This window comes from Myotis lucifugus, unplaced genomic scaffold (assembly GCF_000147115.1).
Source record: "Myotis lucifugus unplaced genomic scaffold, Myoluc2.0 scaffold_265, whole genome shotgun sequence".
Lineage (NCBI taxonomy): Eukaryota > Metazoa > Chordata > Mammalia > Chiroptera > Vespertilionidae > Myotis > Myotis lucifugus.
In genome coordinates, this window is record NW_005871313.1 from 439,635 (window position 1) to 445,273 (window position 5,639).

The window sequence follows — 5,639 nt, forward strand, 5'->3', positions numbered from 1 at the left end:
AAGGAAGGGGGACTGGAACAGTGAGAGAGACAGAGAAGGAGAGAGATTCATTGTTCAACTGGAATTATGTATTCTCAGATTTGGCAGGAATCAGAAGTTTATTCAAAATAACTAATCAGCTTCCCAAACTTTCCCAGGCTTGCACTGGGGTCCACCCCCTAGCCAATGATCTTTTCCCTAGGTTAGACTGACAGGCCTCTCTGGTCCAGCACCTCCCCCATACCATTTTGACTTAATTGTGCATGTGTTTACCTTCCCCCAGTTATCTGTGGGGAATGGACTGGTGGTTTCCTGGGAGGAATGTGAAGCTGTAACTTCCTGGTGAAGCAAACAGGCCTCTGCTTCTCCACTGAATATTCTCAACAATCTCTGACTCTCCCTATGCTTTCTTTCCCTCACTAATATCCAGCTAACAACCCTAACGCTTATATGGGACTGTCATTAACAAGAAGCCTGCGAAGTTCAGAAACTCAGATCTATTGGGGGCCTGAACCCCCTTAATCATTCTTTATCTTGTGTTCTCCATCTTTGTAAATGGCACTATCTTTGGCTTAATTTGTCCAAGTCAGATATCTTGGAACTCAAGGCTCCCTCTGTTTTGCCATAACATTGAATTAGTTACCACATCCTACTATATTTATCTCTACTGTCTTTCCAATACAACCAATTTCCCCCATTCCAATGTCCACTACTCTAGTCCCTTCCTTCTTATCTTTCAGCACACTGGACCTATCTGTTAACATAAACTGGAAATGTTAGTTCACTGTTCATAATAATATCTTAGCCTCTAGTCTTATTTTCTGGTTCTAGTCCTTATTTATATTAGCCAGAATGTTTGTTATAAAATAAAAATCTTGTAATGTCATTCCCTGCTTAAAATCATCCATGGCTTGCATTACCCCAAGAAGAAAATGTCATCTCCCTGGGATGGCCGACAAAGCTGCTTATGATCTAGCAAATCATTGCAAGCCCCATCTCTGCCTTCTACCTGACTTTACTTCACACTCTGTTCTGGAGCCACATTGGATTTTTTTTTCTTCTAGCCTTTCCAGCATTCCACATCGTGTCTCATGTGTGAGCCTTTTCAAAACTACGCCTCTACCTGGAGCTCTATTTTTATTTTTTTACTCTCTTTTTTGCTCACTGTCCCCAATTAACTTTTTATTATTTCCTATATCTCAGCCCTTTTGTCATTTCCTTCCAAAAGCCTATTTACCTCAATTGTCTAGCATGGGTGGCTTTCTTTAGTATTGCTCATCACACTACTTCGGGAATGCTTGCTTACTGTTTGTTTCCTGCAATGGACTGAAAACTCTTTGAGGGCAGAGATTGTGTTTCACTTACAGCTGTATTTCTGAAACCTGTCCACTGATGACAAATAGCCAGTTTTCATACATACTTGTTGAATGTTCTATTGAAGGAATTACTGTTTACGCAAAACCTAAAAGCCTGGGGGATGGAGCACCTGAATTCAAGTACAGATAATTGCCACTAATGCGACTTTCTGAGGGAGTAACTTCTAATTGGAAACAGGTGTTGGAGAGAAGCACTTGGTTTCCTCTCAAGAACTTAAAAATATTTAGCCCTATAAGCATGTGGTTTTAGAACTTTCAGTGTACTTTGGGGACAAAGGGACAGACTGAAACAGGGTCAGACACAGTGATAGCAGCACTGTGATATCCTTCAAACATCTCAGTCTCCTAGGAATGTCTCAAGTCACCTGCCTCCCTGAATCACTATGAATCCACCCTGGTCTTCTCTCCTGAGAAGGTGGCACAGAGGGAATTTTATAAAGCGCGCTTTATCAGTCCACAATGCAGGGAAAAGAGTAATATGGTAGAAATCCTTGTTCTTTCCTGGATTCTGCTTTTAGAACTATTGTTGTAACTGGGTCTCAGAGAGTAGTTACCAAATCATACATGTTATTAGATATTGGTTCAATATCTGTTTTTCCTACATAGCTGTAAATTCCATCAAGTCAGAGATCAAATCTATCTTGCTACCACTGATTAACTAGCTCTTATACTTAAGCACCTAGAAAGCACTTAATAAATACTGACTGATTTTGAGAGTTTGGCTTGGAGAGTCAGGAGATGATGACACTATTAGCAAGGATGAGAAACAGAAGGACATGCTTATTGGGAAGATAAAGCACAGAGGCAGTCCAATCACGATGCAGATCTAGAGACTGAGAAATGTGCTGGCAAGGAGTTATGGAGGTTTATTGTCATGGAAAATTGCTGAGATTTAAACCTTTTGGAAACTATGGGAATATACAGGGAGAAGATTTTTAGCCTGTGTACATAATGATTATAATATAAAGTAACACATATTAAACACCATATACTATGCATTGTTTTAAGTGTCTTACAAATGTCAAAGTATTTAATTCTTACAAAAACTCCTTGCTGTGGTGGTACTATTAGAGTCCTGTGAACATATGAAGAAACTGAGCCAAAAAGAGGTTAAGGGATTTGTCCAAGTTCACAAAACTTTTAAGTGGCAGAGACAAGTTTCAGACACAGATAGCCTGGCTCAGAAGCTAAGATACCCACAGAAAGAACAGGGAGAAAGATGATTCTTCCTATTTCTTCCCATCATATTTTAGTAAGTATTGATGAAAAAAATCATTTTTCAATTGAAATAGCAAAATAAATTTCAGGGTTCATTTCCTTGTCCTAAGAGTGTTATGCTTGTATTCTTACTGAGTGCATGTCTAGGGACTGACAATGGCTTTGCCTAAGCTGCTCCAGGTACTGAAATGACCCATAGATAGGGTGATAGCAAAAGGCTTTCTATTCAAATACCTTGAATTGTTCTTGGCAGCTTATCTTCCAAAAGGAAGAAGCATCAGAAAAAGGAAACAAAACAGTCTTTGCATTGTTATGCCAGCTGCTCATCACAGTCCAAAATAGTTGAGACTCTCCAGAAACTAAATTGTCTTAAAGGTCCAGTTACACTTACAGTTTTTCTGATTTTCTTAAAAAGAAAGTTTAATTCATTCAATATTCCTTATGGACCTATCTGCTATTTTGAATTGAGCTGGCCCTAATGTAGGATAAGGGAAACTGCTAAAGCATACCCATTATTGCCCTGGCTGGTGTGGCTTGGTTGGTTGGGCATCATCTCATGCACTGAAAGATTGCAGGTTAGATTCCTGGTTGGGGCACATGCCCACAGTCAATTGGTGTTTCTCTCTTTTTCCATCTCCCTCCCTCTCTCTCTAAAAATCAATAAAAATCTTTTTTAAAAAGAGTACCCATTATCATATGTAAGTCACAATTGACATGTGCTTTTCTTTTATCCACTTCTGTATTTTCATGTTATATTTTGATGTATTTTTGATACCTTCTTAGATGTTTCCTATTCCCAGAAGAGCAATACATATACTGAGTGGAACAGTTTCACTTATGTATAGTTGGAAATAGATATTTTTATGGTGAATCTGCTTATCAAATTTTTAAAGAAACACAGGTTTGCTGAATTATACCTTCAGATATATATATCTGTGCTTCTCACTAACTGCTTTAAGGAAAAAAACCCCCACAAAACTTCAAATCCCCCAAGAGTGGGGGCCTTTTAAAATTAGACTCATCTGATTTCTAAAGGCATGCCTGGTGAAACAGGACAGCATGATACCCATCTTTGCACCTCATTAGGAGATGTTAGAATCTGCACCAAGGAGCTCTAGCCAGCTGACTCCGCAGTGAAAGACAAGCCTTTGAAACCATCTTCATATATAGGTTCATTAGAATTGGGTTTGAGCTTTAGTTTGGCTTTGTCACTGTTTCTACCCAGCAGCAGCTTTATCTGCATCATTGAGTGATTATTTAAAGAAGGTTTCACTGTCATCTCCGTGTATGCATGAATGTGTATGTGTGTGTGTGTGTGTGTGTGTGTGTGTGTGTGTGAGAGAGAGAGAGAGAGAGAGAGAGAGAGAGAGAACCATGAACCAGTGGTCTTGATAATCAACTGTTAACATTGAAAGCAAAAGTTCACCTCTACATTTTTCTTTCTCCTGACTCCTTTTGCGGTTCTCTTTGTTAATATTTAGGAGAGCAGGGTGATGACTCCTGGAAGAGCTCCCTCCCTTAAACATGGTGATGTGAATGTCCCTGCAATGGCTGTGGCAAATACTGCAAGATCCCCACTGTGTTTTTACTAAGCTCAGCTTGCTCTTTCCCGGGGCTTTGGAGAGCAGCCCATTTATTCGCTTGAGCATTCTGAATATCTTTGACATTTTCTTTGACTGCGCCTCAGGCTGTTGTAGTGGCAAGGGCTTTTAACAGGAGGGTTAACTGCCTGAATGTCAGAAAGCTTCAACATCCACATGCTTTACCAGCAAATAAATTCACGTGTTTTTGTACTTTCAGGTGGGCCGGAGAGCCGGTCACTTAGTAATGTGTTGTGTGTGGGTGGGAAGGAGGAGGTGGGACTTTGTGGAAAATTTCTGGCCCTTGTTGCTATTGCTGCATTTGAGTATTTGCAATTATTTTCTGCCTGGGGATTATGATGATAGAGTATGGATTAAAGTTCACAGAGCAATCTTGATAATTATATATTTATTCTCTTATAGTCTGCATACTTCAAAGCCCAACTTTAAATCCATCAAAGTTGTCAGGATGGAAATTGCTGGATCTATCAGAACTTAACTATTCTGGTCTCCAGGCTCCTCCTGGTGATTAGAAATGAGGCCTAGCTGCCAGGTTTCTCTTGTTGATTGCCTTAGTGTCCTCAGCTGAAAAATAGAGATAATAACACCTTCCTTAGAGGGTTGTTGTAGGGCAAGCATGTCAAGCTCGCGGCCTGCGGGCCGAATGCGGCCCACAAGGAATATTTTTGCAGCCCAGCCAATATAAAGGTATGTAAGAAACATTTTAATAAAAATGTTGTAACTTAATTTTTACAATATCCTGTTATACATAATTATTAATAACAAAATACAACGTTCGCTAATGACTGATTACTATAATTGTGTTGCATTCATTTCCCTTATGCGTCTTACATGCAGGCGCACCATTTCTCTCCACTAATACTAGCAGCGAATATTTTAGCAGCCAATTGCCACGTCATTAGTCTTGTACTGACTTGTTTGGTGTGCACAACAGGAAATATTTCACTTTCAGCGAACAATAAAAATAGGTTTATTTGCATTACGCTTATGAATTTGTGCAGTTATTCAGTGTCAGGTAAGTTAATGTTCAAGAAAAATTATTAATTTTTATTAAAATGTTCTATTATTTTATGTTAACAATTACTCATTTATTTCAGCCCTTTGTATTCAGCATGTCTCTATCAAAATAAACCTATGTTTCTATGAAAATTGAAGCTTTGGTATTTTTGTGGCAGACATATACTTAAACCTTGTTTATTTGGCCCGTGTTAGCCTTTGAGTTTGACATGCTTGTTGTAGGGATATATATGTAGGGAGGAAACTATCAAGTATGAATACCTTCTACAGCTTAAGTATGCACTATTGTTTTATGTTCTCAAATGTCATTATTCCTTATAACTAAGTTATGAGGTAACTGAACTGAGCAAGATTAAACGACTGTCCCAAGTCTCTTGGCCAGGGGTCCTCAAACTACAGCTCGTGGGCCACATGCGGCCCGCCGAAAATATTTATCCGGCCCGCCGGG